Below are 22,712 nucleotides of genomic sequence, written 5' to 3' on the forward strand. Positions count from 1 at the left end.
AGGAAGAGGTTGCCAAGGTCGGGGAAGAAGTCGTTGCTGCTAGCAGTCACGAGAGTGCACTCCACAAATTTCAACAGCGCCCACCGAATGGAGCGCAGGAGGGAGTGACTGTACGGGACATTGCGGCCGCCGAATGGAGCGCAGGAGTAGCCCACGAAGCAGTAGATGTGCTCCTCCCTAGTCTCTATTCTTATCTCTATCTCTACTACTCTTCTTTGTTTTTTATCTATACTACTATATTGTGTACCAATTTTGAAAATTTGAAACATGGGCCTAAGAAGTAATTTCAGCCATCGATAGGGTCAATCCTATGGTTCAGAATGCACAGATTCGCGTCTACAGTATCCACCATGTAGCTGGTTGTAAGTCATGAAGGTAAAGGATCGGATAGTTCAAGCCAAGGCAGACCTGGCAGCCAAGAACACCAGGATGGCTGCGGAGCGGGCTGAGTTGGATGCGCAGGCTTATCGTTAGAACACGTCAAATGATGTAATAAGGAGAAGATGCCGGTCTCACCTGCCTCCGGTTTATGAGCCAAGGAATCTCTTTAACACGCCAGGAGCAGGAACCAGTAACCGACCGGTGGTAAACCGGGTTGAAGCACCTGGAACAGGGGCGCCGGTTCAGCCGCGCACAATGGATCTGCCTCATCCGAATATCCCGTCACAGCATGTGTCAACGCCTCCGGGTCATTTCTCCAACCCCTTGGATAGCATAGTTGCCACCGCTTCACGATTAGCAGCCCTCCCGGTCAAAGGCGAGTCCCCCGTAGCGGTTGAGACGCGACGGGCTAGGGAGCTCCTTTAGACAGCTTTGACTCAGCAGTAGGCTTATTCGTACAGTCGTGAGAGGATTCATTCCACCCCTCGCCCGAGCCGAAGCTACAGTTGACATATTGATGAAGCAGCTGTGTCAAGCAGTGTGCGGAATCGTAATCCGCCTCGTGGTCATAACCCGGCGAGCAGTGGTGCCGATGTTCAGAACGTGGGGGACCAAGGTGGAGCACGTCGAGAGGCCGAGTTAGCAGCACAGTATGCGGCCGGTCAACCTTCTCCGTTCCATCCAGTGACTTTGGTTGAAATAGGAGTAACTTTTAGATCTCTGGGTGTGCCATGTTTGGCCCCGGCTTTGCGGAACGTACGGTTGCCCAAGGATTTTAAGGGCCCCCGTAAGGTACCCAACTATATGACCGATTTACTTTCGGAGGTGTGGGTCGAGAGTTATGAGATGGGGATGGAGCTATTGGATGTTGACGAGGCTGCATGTGCTAAGTATTTTACCCTGATGTTAGAAGGAACGGCTCGTACGTGGTTGAAGGGACTACCAGCTAACTCCATTGGGTCGTGGGCTGAGTTAAAAGCCCGGTTTATCCAAAATTTCAAGGACACGTGCAAGCCGCCCATGTCGATTGTGGATTTGGCCTCCTGTGTCTAGGAAGAAGGTGAATCAACCACCCATCGGGTGCGCTGGGTTTCAACGATATTGCTTTCTTCAGACCGGATAATTGCTAATTCAGTAGTCCCGACGTTGGAGAAAAATTGCCGTTTTACGCCCCTCAAGCAGAAATTAGGGCGGCTCAAACATCATTGCAATGACATGGGGACACTTATGGTAGCTCTGGTTAAGTATACTGACTCTGACAGTACCAAGGACCCCGCATCTGATGATGACAAACCATGAAGGGGAAAGAAGAGCAGCAACACCAAGGGGCAGCAGCATAACCCGACGACGAATCAAGGAGGTAATGGTAAGCACCAGGCTGATAACAACCTAGACTTTGTTGCGAATACCAATACACAGAATGATGGCCAGGGCCGCAAGGGTAGACCGCCCCTGCAAACCAGAGGACCAGGCATGAATCTTGAGCATTTGTTGAATCAGCCCCGTCTGAATCATGGTACACGTCAAAGACCGTCTACTCATCTCTGGAAGGATTGTTATATCATGAAGGAGTTAAAGAATTCAAATCTTTTTCAAGGTAACCATGGACGGGAGGAGGTCCAGGATCCGGTTCACAGGGGCCAGGTTATGGTGGTAGCGGTTCGGGCTCTGGATTTCAAGGTCATCAGGGTCATCAAGGTCATCAAGGTAGCCAGAGCAATCAGGGGGGCTATCATCAACAGTCAAGTCAGGGGAATCAGCAGCATCAGTTTGGATATTAGAGTAACCTGAAACAACTGAGTAGCGGGCAATACCACATCTTCACCACAAGTTTGTGTAAGTGAGATCAAAAGCTTCATAAAAGGGCAGTAAACTCCGTTGAACCGGTCGTACCCCGTTACTTGCGCTGGTCTGAGCAGCCCATTGTGTGGAGTCGAGAGGATCATCCGCCCCAGGTTGATAATCCGGGTCATCTGGCATTGGTGGTTGCACCTCAGGTTGGAGGGTATAAGTTCACCAAGGTGCTCATGGATGGAGGGAGCAGCATCAACATCCTCTATTATGAAACCTTCCGTCATATGGGGTTGACGGATAAAAACCTTAAACTGTCCAACACTGTTTTCCATGGTGTGGTGCCTGGTAAGTCAGCATATCCGGTTGGTAAGATAGCTCTGGAAGTTGCATTTGGAGATGAGTATGAATCTCGATCCGAGACATTGACCTTTGAGGTGGTGAAAATCAAAAGCCCTTATCATGCACTGTTTGGACGACCGGCTTATGCTAAGTTTATGGCAAGACCCTGTTATGTTTATTTGCAACTCAAGATGCCAGGTCATAAGGGGACCATCACGGTACATGGGAGCCGAAAGATAGCCTTGGAATGTGAGTAAGGTGATGCAGCTTATGCTGAGTTGATTTATGCAACAGAGGAGTTGAAATTTTATAAGGACAATGTTGATCCGGCGGATATGACTTCTTTGAAAAAGCCAACTACAGAGCATGGTCCGGCATTGAAGTTTAAATCGGCTGAGGAAACCAAGTCAGTTGATTTTGTTCTTGGTGATTCATCCAAGCAGTTTAGCATCAGTGCTAATCTGGATCCGAAATAGGAAAGCGCGCTCATCGATTTCATCCGTGAGAACCGGGACATCTTTGCATGGAAACCTTCTAACATGCCAGGTGTACCGAGGGAACTCGCTAAGCACACTCTTAATATTGATCCTAAGTTTAAACCAGTTAGGCAGTTTCTCCACCGCTTCAATGAAGAAAGGCGTAAGGCTATTGGTGAAGAGGTAGCTCGGCTCTTGGCAGCAGGTTTTATTGTGGAGGTTTTTCACCCTGAGTGGTTAGCTAACCCGGTGCTAGTACTTAAGAAGTACGGCACTTGGCGTATGTGTATGGACTACACAGATTTGAACAAATCTTGTCCAGCTGATCCCTTTTCTCTCCCTCGTATTGATCAAATCGTTGATGCTACGACTGGTTGTGAGCGTTTGAGTTTTCTGGATGCTTATTCTGGTTATCATCAGATCAAAATGGCAGTTAAGGACCAGGAGAAGACGACTTTTATAACTCCCTTTGGAGCCTTCTGCTATGTATCTATGCCTTTAGGGCTCAAAAGTGCCCAGGCGACTTATCAGCGCTGCGTGCAGAATTGTCTTCATAATCAGATTGGGCGCAATGCTCATGCTTATGTGGATGATATAGTTGTCAAGTCTAGGAAGCAGGAAACGTTCATAGATGATTCAAAGGAGACTTTTGATAATCTCCGAGTTTATAAGATGATGCTTAATCCGGCCAAGTGTGCCTTTGGTGTACCGGCAGGCAAGCTCTTGGGTTTTCTAGTGTCTAACAGGGGTATTGAGGCTAACCCGGACAAGATCAAAGCAATCACTTCTTGGGCTAAACCGGTGTGCATTAATGACGTTCAAGGTCTGACAGGTCGTATTGCAACATTGAGTAGGTTTATCAGCCGGTTGGGAGAGAAGGCTATCCCTCTATATCAGATGATGAAAAAGACAGATAATTTTGTGTGGAGTGATGCTGCTAATGCGGCGTTTGAGGACTTGAAGAAACAGTTAGCTGAGCCACCTGTCCTTGCTACTCCGGTCGATAAAGAGCCGTTGTTGTTATATGTGGCAGCCAATGCCCGGGCTGTCGGTGTGGCCATTGTGGTAGAACGCAAGGAGGCTGGCAAGGAGTATCCGGTTCAACAGCCGGTTTATTATATCAGTGAGGTGCTTATTGAGTCTAAGCAGAGGACCACATTGGCAGAAGCTGGTGTATGGAGTTTTTATGGCAAGCCGGAAGCTTAAGCAGTATTTTCAGGGTCATCCCATCACTGTGGTCAGCTCTACTTCTTTGGGGGATATAATCCAAAACAGGGAAGCAACTGGCGGGTTTGCCAAGTGGGCCATTGAGCTTGGACCTCACGGGTTAAAGTATATGCCTCGAACGACAATCAAGTCCCAGGCACTTGTGGATTTCATCAATGACTCGACAAAATTGCAGACACCAGAGGAAAAGCTGGACAACACATATTGGACTCTTCACTTTGATGGGTCCAGGCAATTGGAGGGCTCGGGGGCTGGAGTTGTGCTAGCTTCCCCTCGAGGTGATAAATTCTGTTATGTCCTCCGTCTAATGTTTCCTTGCACTAACAATGCAGCTGAATATGAGGCTTTACTCCATGGTCTTCAAGTAGCTAAGGAGATGAATTTGAGCCAGGTTAGGTGCTTTGGTGACTCAGATTTGGTCGCTCAACAAGTATCAGGTACTTGGGACTCTAAGGATCCACTCATGGCGGCTTATCGACGGGAGGTGGATATTATCGCTGGTCATTCAAGGGTTACCAGGTTGAGCATGTGGACCGAAGGAAGAATGAAGCGGCAGACACTTTTACCTGGCTGGGTTCTCAACATAAACCGGTGCCGCCCACGTTTTTCTTGATGTCCTTCATAACCCGTCGGTCAAGTTACCCACAGAGGAGGATTTGGCTATTCCTGACCCAGAGGCTCAATTGGTGGCGACTCTTCATGTTATCCTGGATTGGACGGTTCCCTATTTGGTATATATGACCCGGGGTGAGTTACCCGAGGATGAGGTTTTGGCCCGACAGATAATCCGACGGTCCAAATCAACGACTGTCGGTGTCAAAACCGGCGGATCTCGGGTAGGGGGTCCTGAACTGTGCGTCTAAGGCGGATGGTAACAGGAAGAAGGGGACACGATGTTTTACCCAGGTTCGAGCCCTCTTGATAGAGGTAAAACCCTACGTCCTGCTTGATTGTTCTTGATGATATGAGTATTACAAGAGTAGATCTACCACGAGATCAGAGAGGCTAAACCCTAGAAGCTAGCCTATGGTATGATTGTCTGCTGGCCTATGGACTAAAACCCTCCGGTTTATATAGACACCGGAGGGGGCTAGGGTTACACAAGGTCGGTTACAAAGAGGGAGATATCCACATCCGTATTGCCTAGCTTGCCTTCCACGCCAAGTAGAGTCCCATCTGGACACGGGATGAAGTCTTCAACATTGTATCTTCATAGTCCAACAGTCCGGCCAAAGGATATAGTCCGGCTGTCCGGAGACCCCCTAATCCAGGACTCCCTTAGTAGCCCCTAAACCAGGCTTCAATGACGATGAGTCCGGCGCACAGTGTTGTCTTCGGCATTGCAAGACGGGTTCCTCCTCCGAATACCCCATGGAAGAGTTTGAATGCAAGGATAGTGTCCGACCCTATAAAATAAGTTCCACATACCACCGTAGAGATAATAATACTTCCATAAATGCAATCTGCTGACATGTTTTGATAGTATGACATCACTTCATGTCCCGGTTATTATTCGAACCGCTTTTCTTAACCAGCTCCGCACATATCGCGAGGCGGTTTTCTCGATACGTCTTGTCAATGCAGAGATCGTGTTCCCTTTATCATGGGATTCTCATCAATATGGACGTGGGAAACCCAACCTCACCATCAATTACGGCACCTGGGGAATAAGCGGTTTTGCCCGGCAAGTGGGGAGAGTCATCGCCTCCTCCGCCCTTATAAAAGGGCAAAGATCTACTTTTTTCACCCACGCCTTCTTCCTTCTCGCTTTCCCATTCCCTAAAATGCTGGCTGGTCTGGGGGTTGGCGTCGTCCTGACGTCCCCCATTGGAGATACAGTGCAATACCTACTCCAAATACTATATACAGACTCCAATAATGCAGCCGAATACGAGGCCCTATTACACGGTCTCCGGATGGTAGTTTCCATGGGCATTGAACGCCTGGAGGTGCGTGGGGACTCGAACCTCGCAATATCGCAAATAAATTGAGACTTCGATGCCAAGGATCCGAAAATGGCGGCATATCGCAACACCGTCCTCAAAATGTCAGCTCGGTTCGAGGGGCTTGATATGGTCGGGCCCCTTAAAGGGGGAACCCATAAGAAAAAATACTTACTGGTCATGGTGGATAAATTCACCAAATGGATAGAAGCCAAACCTGTCAAAACGGCTGAATTCGGACCAGTGATAGACTTCATATCTGGGGTCGTACACCGTTATGGCGTCCCCCACAGCATCATCACTGACAATGACATGAACTTTACAGCCGACGAAGTGAAACTTTGGTGCAGCAACATGGGCATCAAGCTCGATTATGCTTCTGTCTATCACCCGCAAACTAACGGTCAAGTCAAGCGAGCGAATGGTCTTATCATGAGCGGCATTAAACCCAGATTAGTGCGGTCCTTAAAGGAATCAAACACGCACTAGGTAGAGGAGCTCGACTCCGTGCTATGGGGGCTGCGGACCATGCCGAATCGCACTACCGGATACACACCGTTTTTCATGGTGTATGGCGCAGAGGCGGTTCTGCCTTGCGATATAATTCATGACTCACCTCGAGTGCGCATGTATGAAGAAAAAGAGGCCGAGCTCGATCGGCAGGACAGTTTGGACGCCCTGGAGGAGGAGTGCGACATGGCAAATGCCTGTTCCGCATGCTATCCGCAATAGGCTCGAAGGTATCAAAGCAGAGAAGTACGGGCCAAAACCTACGACGTTGGCAAACTAGTTCTACGCCTGCCGGAGAAGAAAAAAAACAAGCTCAAGCCCGAATGGGAAGGTCCCTTCATTATTTACCAGGTTCTGACCGGCGGAGCGTACCGTTTGCGGGATGCATCGGATAATCGACTCGAGCCGAACCCATGAACGCAGCCAGACTCTGAAGATTCTATGCCTAGCGCCGGACTCCATGTTCGTCTCCTCACCTCCGTCAATTTTTTGCATATCTGTCTTTTCTCTCTTTCTCTCCTTTTTTATTTTCTTCAAGGCCCTAAAGGGCTAAACTTGTGTCCTGGTTACACAATCTTGACGCGCTAGCCGCGCTCATTATACCTGGGGGCTTCTTATACAGAAGCTTAATCTAATTATTTTTCTGGGCTTTATGCCCTGCACAAGTGTTATGCTTCCGCATGTACCTTTTTCGCCATTATATGCATCAATATGACTTAAGTTTTGGCCAAGCTGGGTTTCCTGGCTCTTGTATTTATGCCCTACATTCCCGTTAATTCGGCTAGGGCATAAGGGGAGCACCTCTGCGATTGTTACTGCCGGGTTAGCCAGATGTGTACCTCAGACTGGGTGAAGCCGAAAGCTAGCATTCTTAAGAGAATATTCAGTCAGTGAATAAAAGATGACTTTTATTTAAATTTGACACATGCCCCCAGATGTTTATAGCCCGCGTCTCTTTTCGCAGTTTCAACATGCACATTAGGGCATGCGTACCTAGGGAAAGGGGTACCCCTAACGGAACTATTCTCCCTGGAAGATGTTTCTTACTACCCATGTAATATAACATAGCTAGTTGGGTACTTGTCTGTTCAAGCACTTATGACCCCTACGCCTGGTCTCCATGCATACCACGGTTTCTACATAACCGAGCGGGTATTCAGATACACTCCGGACTATCGGGTCCCGAGGTCGAAGCAAAAAGGTCCGCCATGACAAATTATTTACAATCCGGCTAGGGACATTACATATGTCACTTGAAGTACACAGTCACTGAGACTGATTAAATTCTTCCTCTATACCATACAACATGCTATCTAGCCTACAATCCTGTTGGGAATACTTTGCGGCTAATTCTACTTGATCATACACTAAACTGGCGGGGATCTCTTTCGCATCGGGCCCCGCAAGTCCGACCTCGGCCATGTGGGTTGGGTCCGCTTTGGTATATCGCGTCTTCAGCATAGCCCAGGCTTCCCTTGCACCTGTTGGCAGGCTGATATCTTCCATAATCGGAAGCGCTGCCGCGCTCCCTTGAGCTTCTCTGTAAGCTCCCCCATGCCTCCTGGCAGGGACGCGGATGGCCACAGGGCTTGGGCAATACCCCGCATCACCTGTCGAACTTGCTCGTGCAGTTGTGAGAGCTCTGGTAGAAGATCACCCGAAGACCCGGGCATCTCTTCCGCGGGACGACCCATCAGCATACCTGCAGACATAACTTTGTTAGCCGGCTTCTTTGCCGAACTCCTTTAAAAGTTCGTTCAAGCACTTACTAAAAAAGTCGCGTCGAAGCCGCTTGTTCTCCTTAACGGAGTCCGCAAGCTAGGCTCGGACATCTTTCAGTTCCACGCCCAGCTAGATATTGGCGTCTCGGAGATTATTTTTCTCCTGCCTGGCTCACGTAAGCACGCGCTCGCCAGCATTTAGCTGTCGATCAGCACGTGCCGCATTCACCGCCACGGCATCCGGATTCACTCCGGGGCCACCTACAACATCTATTGTTAGATTTGCATACATGCCGCATACTACCTGGTACTCGTATTCTTTGCAATGGAAACAAGTGTTACCAGAGGGACCCTTCTGTCACATCCCTAGTTCTGGCCTGACCTATGCTTGCTTCCATGTGTGCATCATGTTTAAATTTAAATGAAATTTGAATTGAGGAATTTTCAAAGCCTCAGAAACCTTCTAAAAATGATCAACATTAAAATCTTCTCAAAGAAGTCCAAGAAAATGTTCCTCTTAGTCTCTGAAAATATTGCAAAGAGGTAAAACTCAAAACAATATTTTTGGTATCTCAGAGTTAATTATTTTGGGCCTTTGAATTAAATAAATAACTATTTGCATTGGATATATATTTCTTAATTAATTAATATATGTCCAATAATTCTGATCTTTGATGAAGGGTTTTGGAATAATCCTACCAGTCCCTACCATAATTATCAGAAGCAATAAAAATGATTTAGTGTCTAAAACTAAATCAAAACAAACTACAGAAAATAGAAAACAGAATTAAATAGAAATAAAAGAGAGAGAGAGAGAGAGAAGGACTTATCTGGCGCTCACCTGGTAGCCAAACTGGCCCAGCACTGCAGCTGGCCGGCCCAGCCCGCCACCGCTAACCCCCCTGTCGTCTTCCTCCCCTCGCACCGAAGCAGCTCGGTGGCGAGCGCCGACGCCGCCCTGGCCACCTCCTGCTTGCCACCGAGGCGCCCCCGACGCGTCTGGATATGCCCCGTAGCCCCCTCTGTCTCTCCCCTCGCTCTCTGCTCTCTCTCGACCCCTTCCCCCTCCTCTGGCTCTCTCTTTCCCTCTCTTCCCTGTGAGCCCCGAGCGCAGCCATCGCCGCCGTTCGCCATAGCCGCGACCACTGGCCACCCCACGCAATCCCGACGCGCCCAGAAGCTCCGCCACGTTGTCTTCTTCATCTTCGATGAACCACGCAAGCCGGGAGGGCCTGGAACATCGCCATCGCCGTCGTCTTCCACCTCGGGCTCCAACCACCGCCGCCGTCGTTTCGCCGTCTCCACCGCCTCCCCGAGCACGCCGACCTTCTCTTCGAACTCACCGTGAGCCCCTGTCCATTTCCCCTCTCTCCCCGTGCCCGTCCGCGCCTTCTAACCACCCTGGCTGTCGGAACCGACAGTTCCTCGCCGCCGGCGATGACGCAGACAAGGCCAGAGCCACCGTAGCTAACTCCCGAGCACGGCAACGTGCTCCACACTTCACCAGGAACCTAACACACACACCAGCTTCCCCTCCCGTGCCCCCTAGCGCCAACCTCGACCCCGCCCGAACTCCAGCGGCCACCTAGGTCGTCGCCAGCGCCGATTCCGGCCGCCCCGACCCCAACCGACTCCACCAGAAGTTGCGGCATGTTCCCAGCTACCCATAGCCACCCTCCGCGGCTCGTTTGGTTGCCGAAATGGCAAAAACCACTCTCGCCGCCGCGTCGGGCTCGCCGGCGGCTAAACGCCGGCGACCATTGACCCTTGACCGGCGTGGGTTGACCAGACTGCCCGGTTTGACTCTCCCCTCTCTCCCACTGACATGCGGGCCCCGCCCGGCTAACCAAGTTAGTCAGGGTTAATTTTAATTAGGTTAGTTAGTCCAAACACTAACACGCGGGACCCACTGTCAGGTTTGACCGGACAGTGACCTGTTGACCTGCTGACGTCACTATGAGGTCATGCTGACGCAATAATTCCTTTCTGGAATTTAAATAAATCTTAAATGATTTATTATTTCCAGAAAATGCCTAAAACTTCTAAAATTCATAGAAATTCAACCGTAACTCCAAATTAAATAATTTATATATGAAAAATTATCAAAAAAATCCAATCTATCCATCTGTACCATTTTCATGCATGTTAGAACAACTTATAGCTGCTGTTTAGCACAAATCAATTAAATGACATTTGAATTTCACATATGGAGTTTGGTTTTGAACTTAGGGTTCAAACCAACTTCATTTAACTTTGTTGCTAGCTGCATTAGCTCAAACCACAGCATATTGCCATGTCACACTCATGCATCATATTGTTGCATTGCATTGATTGTGTTCTTTCTCTGTTGCCGGTGTTTGTCCCCTCTCAATAGACGTGGTTCGACGATGAGTTTGATGACACCGATGAAGAGCTATGTTATCTTCAGAAGTGCCAGGCAAGCAAAACCCCCTTGTTCATTCCGATAAAATCCCACTCTCTCGCTCCTGCTCTCTATTACTGCATTAGGACAACAACGATTCAACTATTACTTGCTGCGGTAGCTGAACCCCTTTATCCTTTGCATGACATGTCATTCCACAGTAAATAGATGAAACCCACTAGCATGAGTAGGAGTTGTTTGTGCCCTGTTGTGCCTACTCATTCATGTTTGTTTGTCATGCTTGCTATTGCTTAGAGTTGAGTCAGGTCTGATTCATCGGGGATGAATCAGAGGCGTGTGAACATGTCCTACTGTGTGTGAGCTAAGTGTGTGAACACGATTTGGTAAAGGTAGCGGTGAGAGGCCATGTAGGAGTACATGGTGGGTTGTCTCATTGCAGCCGTCTTCAGGAACTGAGTTCTGTGTTTGTGATCCATGACCAGTTACTACCACACATTGGGTTTCGGTAACTCGACCCCTCTCGACTTATTAATCAACATGATCTCTGTCCAGGAGTTGCAACTAGTTTCTGGTGTTTGTAGGTAGTGTTAGTAGTCTACCAAGTGGCACCCAGTACAGGTGGGCTTGGGACAGACTAGGCACAGTGGCACGGTGTACCAAGCGTAGATCCACCCGTCGAGGTGGGCTTGGGAACCCTGCACACATCGTTTGGGGCCGTGAGCGACACCCCGACCGGATCTCCTTGCGGATGGAACCCGAATAGGCGATAAACCTGGACTAGAGACTTGTTCGGTTAGTCAGGTCGTGGTCGACTCCCTCGCCCGGCTTCCGCTTGAAGGTTGCCAAGGTACATGACGTGTACAGGGCCATAAGTGGCGAAAGCGTGTGTGAAGAAGTACACCCCTGCATGGTTATCATTATCTATTCAAATAGCCGGATTCCTCGGATATGGAAACTTGGACCCCTTGTACAGTTCATAGACAAGTGAAAGTGGATACTCTAAAATACGCAAGATAAGCGTGAGTGCTATGGATGGCGTTCTCGTAGGGAGACGGGAGCGGATCCATAGTGGTGTATTGATATGGTGAATATGTGGACTCGTGTGCGCCACCTCAAAAGAGTTACTAGCAGTCGTAGTTCAGGTTAGCCACCGAGTCAAAGCTGGCTTGCTGCAGTCAAACTCCACCATCCCCTTGTTGATGATGATGCATATGTAGTTAGATCTGATGTAAGTCTTGCTGGGTACATTTGTACTCACGTTGCTTAATTTATGTTTTTGCAGAGAGATTTCAGTCTCGCTAGTAGTACCGCGTGGACTTCGACGTTTAGCTTGTTACCTCAGCTACGATCTTGTGCCCTCGGCAGGATCTGGTAGATAGTCAGGCTTCTCAGCCTTTTTTATTTATAAATGTCTGTACTCAGACATGTTAAGCTTCCGCTTGTGTTTTGACTTGTATGCTCTGAGTGTTGGGTCATGAGACCCATGTTTGTAATATCTCGCTCCTCGGAGCCTATTGAATAAACTACTTGAGTCGTAGAGTCATTTTGTGATGCCATGTTGTATTGCACATATCGAGCATATTGTGTGTATGTTATTGAAATGCTTGGTATGTGTGGGATCTGACTATCTAGTTGTTTATCTTTAGTAGCCTCTCTTACCGGGAAACGTCTCCTAGTGTTTCCACCGAGCCATGGTAGTTTGCTATGCTCCGGAACACTTAGGCTGGCCGGCATGTGTCCTTCTTCGTTCCTGTGTCTGTCCCTTCGGGGAAATGTCACGCGATGAATACCGGAGTCCTGTTAGCCCGCTACAGCTCGGTTCACCGGAGTCCTGCTAGCCCAGTGCTACAGCCTGGATTCACTCGCTGATGACCGACACGTTTGATGCTGGGTCATGGATGCCTGTCCCTGTAAGTTTGTGCCACTTTGGGTTTACGACTAGCCATGTCAGCCCGGGCTCCTTATCATATGGATGCTAGCGACACTGTCATATACGTGTGCCAAAAGGCGCAAACGGTCCCGGGTAAAGGTAAGGCGACACCCGTGGGAATACCGTGCGTGAGGCCGCAAAGTAATATGAGGTGTTACATGCTAGATCGATGTGGCATTGAGTCGGGGTCTTGACAGCGTTGGTATCAGAGCTTGACTGCGTGTAGGATTACCAAGCCAAACTGGTCGAAGTTGAGTCTAGAAATGCTTTAGTTATATAAGGGAATTGATTGTGGGATGGAACGTAAGGCTCTTTTTACTCCTTATACCTCATGGCCTTCTGATCTGAGTCAACCTCTTCTCTTCTACGGGGATTAAGAACTAGGCTTCTCATCTATCTACTAGGATGACGAGTTACTATGTTAGAGACTTATAGGATTGATAGTTTCAAGCCTCAATTCAGTTTCTACCTCTGTATGTTAATTGTTGATCTCGAAACCTTGATATTGTGCTTTTGAGTTGTTATGCCACCATTTTTGTGAATGTCTCAAATCTTTTCCGAGCATTTACAGCCGTTATGCTGCCCGAGTCATCCCAGGTTTCTAAATAGTCGGATGCATTTGCAAATCCCTTCCTCCTGTTTCCGATGTGGCTTTGGTCAGATTAATCACACAAATCAGTGAGTTGAGGTACTTTATTGCCTTGACATATATGTTGGAGCTGGTATTATGACCCTAGGTGTCTTAGGGGATCATCTAGTAATTTAGCCATGATTTGTGTCCCAGTGTGATGATTCTGGCCATCATTCTTGTAAGCATCCCGTGATGCCACTTAGTTAGTAGGCATTTCACTTCTGGGTTTTGAACCCGAGATTCACCCTACTTACTTCATGTTGATAGTAATTGCTAGCTCCCTTAGGTTATTAGTAACCTTGCGATAGTCCTTGAAGTCCGTGGTATCTTCTTCTTCCAAATACCATGAACTACTTATGGTAGAAGTTCCTCGTTGAACTGAACGATCACAACCAGAGTGCTCTTGATGAGTTCTCCATTTATATTGTGGCTCTGCCAGTTCTACCTTTCTGCATGGGTTATCCAGAAGAAATATGTTGAATTCGTTCGACATGCTAGTCCATGCATCCACAACTCAGAAAATCATATGTTCCTTTGAGTTGTCCCTCTTTAGTTGTTTACTGGCCCTCGTCTATCAATTGATAGTCAGGAGTAATTGTGCATTCGTGTTATCAATGCTTATTACTCTTGTGGTCCGTCAAGCCATTCTATTCCGGAATAACTAGGAGACACAAACTCCAGTACCTCATCCATATCCAGGATCGAGTCAAAGAAGTTGTGCTCCGCAGATCAAATTGCTAATCCAGCTTTTGTTCTGCTGTACCTTGGAGTATTACCATCTTTTATATCAGGATTTTCATGAGAATTGCACTGGCTCTTGTGAATTCTTGGTGCAGTGATACTTCTCGCCATCATTATTCATTTCTCGGTCCCCGTGTTGTTGAACCGGAATGCCGACAAGTGAATCGTGATGTGTGAAATCTATACTGCTAGCAACTCCATTGCTTGGTAGTTAAATGGACGATAACCTCATTCTTAGGGTGTCCTCACTCATTGATCATATCGTCTTGCCCTCAAAAGCGAGATTGTTCTCGAGCTTAGTAACATACCGGTGGTTCGTGGCTTCCAAATATCTTCTTGGAAGTGTTACCGGGTTGTTTTCCTGACTGTGATGTTGAGCTCGTAATCAAGTTGGTTTCTTGTGAACCACTCTTTCTCCAAGAATCTGTGTTGGATATTCCTGAGCTAGTTGGTTAAGCTAGACAACAACTTGGAGAGTTGGGAGATAAAAGCTTGCCTAACTTAGTTCGTTTCAAAGGGATATTCTTGTGTAGTGTGCGTTGAAGAAAGATGATAGCTTCATCAATTGATCCTTGAGACCAGTTGCTGGAGCTATTGTCTTGCCAAAACTTTGATTTGAGTATGGGATATTCTCAAATCAAATCCGAACCAACGATATTCGTAATGTTGTCTTACTCGTGGTTGATCCCTCGAGCATACACCACTATATCTTTTGGGTCTGACCAATGCTATCACTTGTTCACTTAACTATGGAATTCCTTTTAAAAGGAAACCCAGATGAATTGTTGTTGAGCCCATTGACAACATCCTTATCTCCCCCATGATCTTGTTGGACAACAAGTTAGTGTTGGAAACTTTTGAAAGCATTTTCTTCATGCTAGCTCATGAAGTACTTGTTTGATGAAAGGAGTGACTTCCTCCTATACACGTGCATTTGATGAAAGTTGCCGCCGTGGATTTGAGAAAGTTAGTTTTGCTTCCTCTGGAATCATCCCAAGTCAGTCATGCATACGTGCGAAGTATTCTGTGGTCTGGAGACTTGCAACCTTCATTCCATATGTGTCCCGAGCACACCAAGCCACTGATTGATTTGTTCAAGGAGAAGAAGTTCCTTCTTAAGAGCATGCCTTATGCAAGGACTTCGATATCCTCGATGATGGTTCCCCACCTGAACTAGGTAGTGTTTTATTATAAGACTACCACGTGGTCATGCTTGTCTGGGACAACGTGTTCACATGTTTGTAGCAGAACCAGCTCATGTTTTGGAGCTTACTATCGTAGATCATTCCCCGAGAATCTCGCAACGTCATCTCGTCGATTTGTGTTGCAAACTTTCATTTTTCTTCCTAGACTCGATGAGTCTGGAATATCCTGACACCAACCAGATCTGAATCTCAGGCAGATATGATGGTTGGAACATTTCCCAAGAACTATAATACTGGTCCCTCGATAACCGGTAAAGTGGATGTCATGGCCAACACACCCAACCGGAAGACCTATTATTGTAGTATCTTGATTGAAGAAGTTGGCCACCTCCCCATAGGGATTTCGTAGGATTTACTCCCTAGTTGCCCTTATGGATTTCTGTGTTCCAAAGTCCGACCTTTTTACTTGATGTTCTAGATATCAAACCATATCTATGAATGGGTTACACTAGCACATCAAGGAGAACATTAGAAGCGGAGTGCTAAATGTCTCTCGGTCGATCATCCAGATTTCGTTCCCTTGGCCTCGCTAAGGTGAAATCTGAGAAAGTGTTATCTTCCTTTGCATCTGCATCGTCCATCGCTATTCATCATGGTAGTATGTTGTGTTGTCAGCACCCTTGATGCGGTTGTTGATAAAACCTTGATGATTATGGAAATGCTCAAGTTCTTGAGAGCACGCACAAGCGCTACGTGTTATCATCGGCACTAACTGGGATTCCTCTCAGTTTCCTCGGCAATGCTATGACCTTTTCGAACAGTGAATTCACTCTCTATTGTTGGGTTCTTCCCCAGTTACCAGAATCATTCCCAGCATTTGCATTTTGTTCCCAGCTTGCACCGCCAATGTGCCATTCTACCATGGGTCTCTTCCATTTCCGGTGATAAGCAAAAATCATCCATTGCGTTGTCTTCAACAAGGTAGTCCACATCATCCATTCTAGTCCGGGTGTACCATTCCTTTGCACCCCGCCAAACGATCGTTGTGAATTGCCTTAGGCTGGTATGAAGAGTATCAATGATCTCTGAATCAAAGGTAATTCCTTTTGCCACTTAAGGGGATATATCTACGAGTCACGGTTCCTAAGGTGTCTCGTTATGGTATCATGGCAACTCAACTCCTCGCTATTTGACAACCGTCACCACCCTCTTAGGTGTGGAATTGTTGTCTACCTAGTGAACCTTCGTCATCCATTTCTTTCCACCCCTCTTGATGTGTATCTCGTGTCTCAACCCGAGAGATGGTTCTATGTCTCATTCCGTGAGTTGTTCGACCTTCGAGAAAATCGATCCTTCTTGAGTTTTTCTTTCCTCTTCTTGTCATGATTAGCTAGAGTTCTCAGAGCAAGACATCAAGACAATGATGGTGATCGAATCAATGTTCTTATGAAGGGCAACCTGGATCGTGAAGAGTGTGCTAGTTTGCGTTTCCCCATCGTCTTACCCTACACTTGAATCTCGGGTCGAGATTCTTGTTTAGTGGGGGTGAGTTGTCACATCCCTAGTTCTGGCCTGACCTATGCTTGCTTCCATGTGTGCATCATGTTTAAATTTAAATGAAATTTGAATTGAGGAATTTTCAAAGCCTCAGAAACCTTCTAAAAATGATCAACATTAAAATCTTCTCAAAGAAGTCCAAGAAAATGTTCCTCTTAGTCTCTGAAAATATTGCAAAGAGGTAAAACTCAAAACAATATTTTTGGTATCTCAGAGTTAATTATTTTGGGCCTTTGAATTAAATAAATAACTATTTGCATTGGATATATATTTCTTAATTAATTAATATATGTCCAATAATTCTGATCTTTGATGAAGGGTTTTGGAATAATCCTACCAGTCCCTACCATAATTATCAGAAGCAATAAAAATGATTTAGTGTCTAAAACTAAATCAAAACAAACTACAGAAAATAGAAAACAGAATTAAATAGAAATAAAAGAGAGAGAGAGAGAAGGACTTATCTGGCGCTCACCTGGTAGCCAAACCGGCCCAGCACTGCAGCTGGCCGGCCCAGCCCGCCACCGCTAACCCCCCTGTCATCTTCCTCCCCTCGCACTGAAGCAGCTCGGTGGCGAGCGCCGACGCCGCCCTGGCCACCTCCTGCTTGCCACCGAGGCGCCCCCGACGCGTCTGGATATGCCCCGTAGCCCCCTCTGTCTCTCCCCTCGCTCTCTGCTCCCTCTCGACCCCTTCCCCCTCATCTGGCTCTCTCTTTCCCTCTCTTCCCTGTGATCCCCGAGCACAGCCGTCGCCGCCGTTCGCCATAGCCGCGACCACTGGCCACCCCACGCAATCCCGACGCGCCCAGAAGCTCCACCATGTTGTCTTCTTCATCTTCGATGAACCACGCAAGCCGGGAGGGCCTGGAACATCGCCATCGCCGTCGTCTTCCACCTCGGGCTCCAACCACCGCCGCCGTCGATTCGCCGTCTCCACCGCCTCCCCGAGCACGCCGACCTTCTCTTCGAACTCACCGTGAGCCCCTGTCCATTTCCCCTCTCTCCCCGTGCCCGTCCGCGCCTTCTAACCACCCTGGCTGTCGGAGCCGACAGTTCCTCGCCGCCGGCGATGACGCAGACAAGGCCAGAGCCACCGTAGCTAACTCCCGAGCACGGCAACGTGCTCCACACCTCACCAGGAACCTAACACACACACCAGCTTCCCCTCCCGTGCCCCCTAGCGCCAACCCCGACCCCGCCCGAACTCCGGCGGCCACCTAGGTCGTCGCCGGCGCCGATTCCGGCCGCCCCGACCCCAACCGACTCCACCAGAAGTTGCGGCATGTTCCCAGCTACCCATAGCCACCCTCCGCGGCTCGTTTGGTTGCCGAAACGGCCAAAACCACTCTCGCCGCCGCGTCGGGCTCGCCGGCGGCTAAACGCCAGCGACCATTGACCCTTGACCGGTGTGGGTTGACCCCACTGCCCGGTTTGACTCTCCCCTCTCTCCCACTGACATGCGGGCCCCGCCCGGCTAACCAAGTTAGTTAGGGTTAATTTTAATTAGGTTAGTTAGTCCAGACACTGACACGCGGGACCCACTGTCAGGTTTGACCGGACAGTGACCTGTTGACCTGCTGACGTCACTATGAGGTCATGCCGACGCAATAATTCCTTTCTGGAATTTAAATAAATCTTAAATGATTTATTATTTCCAGAAAATGCCTAAAACTTCTAAAATTCATAGAAATTCAACCGTAACTCCAAATTAAATAATTTATATATGAAAAATTATCAGAAAAATCCAATCTATCCATCTGTACCATTTTCATGCATGTTAGAACAACTTATAGCTGCTGTTTAGCACAAATCAATTAAATGACATTTGAATTTCACATATGGAGTTTGGTTTTGAACTTAGGGTTCAAACCAACTTCATTTAACTTTGTTGCTAGCTGCATTAGCTCAAACCACAGCATATTGCCATGTCACACTCATGCATCATATTGTTGCATTGCATTGATTGTGTTCTTTCTCTGTTGCCGGTGTTTGTCCCCTCTCGATAGACGTGGTTCGGCGATGAGTTCGATGACATCGATGAAGAGCTATGTTATCTTCAGAAGTGCCAGGCAAGCAAAACCCCCTTGTTCATTCCGATAAAATCCCACTCTCTTGCTCCTGCTCTCTATTACTGCATTAGGACAACAACGATTCAACTGTTACTTGCTGCGGTAGCTGAACCCCTTTATCCTTTGCATGACCAGTCATTCCACAGTAAATAGATGAAACCCACTAGCATGAGTAGGAGTTGTTTGAGCCCTGTTGTGCCTACTCATTCATGTTTGTTTGTCATGCCTGCTATTGCTTAGAGTTGAGTCAGGTCTGATTCATCGGGGATGAATCAGAGGCGTGTGAACATGTCCTACTGTGTGTGAGCTAAGTGTGTGAACACGATTTGGTAAAGGTAGCGGTGAGAGGCCATGTAGGAGTACATGGTGGGTTGTCTCATTGCAGCCGTCTTCAGGAACTGAGTTCTGTGTTTGTGATCCATGACCAGTTACTACCACACATTGGGTTCCGGTAACTCGACCCCTCTCGACTTATTAATCAACATGATCTCTGTCCAGGAGTTGCAACTAGTTTCTGGTGTTTGTAGGTAGTGTTAGTAGTCTACCAAGTGGCACCCGGTACAGGTGGGCTTGGGACAGACTAGGCACAGTGGCACGGTGTACCAAGCATAGATCCACCCGTCGAGGTGGGCTTGGGAACCCTGCACACATCGTTTGGGGCCGTGAGCGACACCCCGGCCGGATCTCCTTGCGGATGGAACCCGAATAGGCGATAAACCTGGACTAGAGACTTGTTCGGTTAGTCAGGTCATGGCCGACTCCCTCGCCCGGCTTCCGCTTGAAGGTTGCCGAGGTACATGACGTGTACAGGGCGATAAGTGGCGAAAGCATGTGTGAAGAAGTACACCCCTGCATGGTTATCATTATCTATTCGAATAGACGGATTCCTCGGATATGGAAACTTGGACCCCTTGTACAGTTCATAGACAAGTGAAAGTGGATACTCTAAAATACGCAAGATAAGAGTGAGTGCTATGGATGGCGTTCTCGTAGGGAGACGGGAGCGGATCCATAGTGGTGTATTGATATGGTGAATATGTGGACTCTTGTGCGCCACCTCAAAAGAGTTACTTGCAGTCGTAGTTCAGGTTAGCCACCGAGTCAAAGCTGGCTTGCTGCAGTCAAACTCCACCATCCCCTTCTTGATGATGATGCATATGTAGTTAGATCTGATGTAAGTCTTGCTGGGTACATTTGTACTCACGTTGCTTAATTTATGTTTTTGCAGAGAGACTTCAGTCTCGCTAGTAGTACCGCGTGGACTTCGACATTTAGCTTGTTACCTCAGCTACGATCTTGTGCCCTCGGCAGGATCTGGTAGATAGTCAGGCTTCTCAGCCCTTTTCATTTATAAATGTCTGTACTCAGACATGTTAAGCTTCCGCTTGTGTTTTGACTTGTATGCTCTGACTGTTGGGTCATGAGACCCATGTTTGTAATATCTCGCTCCTCGGAGCCTATTGAATAAACTACTTGAGTCGTAGAGTCATTTTGTGATGCCATGTTGTATTGCACATATTGAGCATATTGTGTGTATGTTATTGAAATGCTTGGTATGTGTGGGATCTGACTATCTAGTTGTTTATCTTTAGTAGCCTCTCTTACCGGGAAATGTCTCCTAGTGTTTCCACCGAGCCATGGTAGCTTGCTATGCTCCGGAACACTTAGACTGGCCGGCATGTGTCCTTCTTCGTTCCTGTGTCTGTCCCTTCGGGGAAATGTCACGCGATGAATACTGGAGTCCTGTTAGCCCGCTACAGCCCGGTTCACCGGAGTCCTGCTAGCCCAGTGCTACAGCCTGGATTCACTCGCTGATGACCGACACGTTCGATGCTGGGTCATGGATGCCTGTCCCTGTAAGTTTGTGCCACTTTGGGTTTATGACTAGCCATGTCAGCCCGGGCTCCTTATCATATGGATGCTAGCGACACTGTCATATACGTGTGCCAAAAGGCGCAAACGGTCCCGGGTAAAGGTAAGGCGACACCCGGGGGAATACCGTGCGTGAGGCTGCAAAGTGATATGAGGTGTTACATGCTAGATCGATGCGGCATTGAGTCGGGGTCCTGACACCTTCTCGGACTCCTTCAACGTGGAAACAGCGGCCCCTAGCTGGGCCTTGCACTCTTCCAGCTCTTGAGACAATTGGGAATCCTTCTCTGTAAGAACCTGCACAAATAATGATCCTTAAATCAGTTGCGTCAACTGTTTCAAGTCTCAGGGGCTACCGATACATATAATCATCAGATTTGCTTACTTGTATATCCCTTACATACTGGTCTGTGGCTCTGGCTAGACCATTTTGAGCAGCACGGATGTACGCGTCTCCGGAATTGAAGGCATCAAATGCCTCTAGTGAGAAACAAGCGTCACGGAGTATGGCCCGGCGACGCCTGTGATTCATGGATCTCTCCACTTTGGAATTTGTAGTGGATAGTCTGTCCACATCCTCTGTAGGAGGAACATCCGACGTCTGCCCCGCATTAGCTTCCGCCTCTATGTCCGGCCCTGGAGCCCGACTGGTCGAGGCGTGATCGGCAGCCTCTCCGGTTATAGTTCGGTGATTGTTTTTTCTGCAAGGAAACATGGACGTCATTATATTTTAAGAAAGACGACAACCACGGAGCGAGGTTTTGTGTCATACCTCTGTGCTGGCGTCTCTGTCCTGATTGCCTTCCTTTTTGGCCTACCCGGCTTCGGTGCCTCTTGTTGCTGAGTTGTTGCGGGTTCGGCACGGTGTCCCGAAGGCCTTCCCTGTAAAACATCGTATGTGTATGGTAGGTGAAGTGCATAAACGGGGATCCTTTTTGGGAGTTGGGACTTTGGTTTGTCTTACGTGCGATGCAGGGAGTAGTCTAGGATAGTCAGCCGTTATGGCCACCATGGCGTCATCGCAGCTCAATTGATAGAATTGCCTGTCTATCAGCTCCACGAATATGTCCGGATCCTCTTCGAGTCCGGGATCGAGGGCCCGGCTAGGGTCCTTCGGTTGTGGAGGTGGGCTGTTGACCTCCCTTACAGCTTTTCGCAGTTCATGCCGTGAAATGACAAGGTGAGTACCTACGACAAAGAATGCGGGAAGGTTGGGAGTAAAGAGGTACAACTCACCCAGCTTGGAGGGTTGTACATGGAGAATCCATCCCGTGGCTTAATACAGATGAACTCCTCTTCCTCTCCCTTGAAGAACTTGGGCAGAATTTTTGCTAAAGCAGCAACGAAGTCCGGTCCCTTGCGCCCACAACAGGTGGCATCATCTTCGCCGTTAAAACACCACAGGGGTGCCCTCGATATTGAAGTGGCTGCACCCCCCGCATTATGCATATTGACATAACCTCGATCATTGTCAATCTTGATTGAGCCAACGCTTTAATCCGGTTCATCAGGTAAAGGACTTCTCCGTTGTCTTCCTCCTGGGGGCTCCGTGGGTGCCAGCTTCGGTGTTTCTTCAGAGGAGCATTGTTGAACTCAGGAAGACCCTGCCGAACAGGGTCTGGAAGGGGGACGTCCTCCATGTAAAACCACTCCGAAGGCCAGTCTTCGGATGTCTTCTTCGGAGTACCAGACAGGTATCCGGTCTCGGCGATGCACCATATTTCGGCTCCGCCCACATGATACAGTGACCCCTTCTGTGTGCGGGGTACAAGGCAGAATAGCCTTTTCCACAGCTCGAAATGAGCCTCGCAGCCCAGAAACAGCTCACAAAGGGCAACATAATCGGCGATGTGTAATATGGAAGCAGGGGTGAAATTATGCAACTGGAGGCCGTAAAACTCCAGGAGCCCATGGAGGAATGGATGAATTGGAAATCCAAGTCCCCTTAGTAAGTAAGGGACAAGGCATACCAGCTCCCCCTTGGAGGGATT

Source organism: Triticum aestivum, chromosome 6A, assembly GCF_018294505.1.
Source record: "Triticum aestivum cultivar Chinese Spring chromosome 6A, IWGSC CS RefSeq v2.1, whole genome shotgun sequence".
Lineage (NCBI taxonomy): Eukaryota > Viridiplantae > Streptophyta > Magnoliopsida > Poales > Poaceae > Triticum > Triticum aestivum.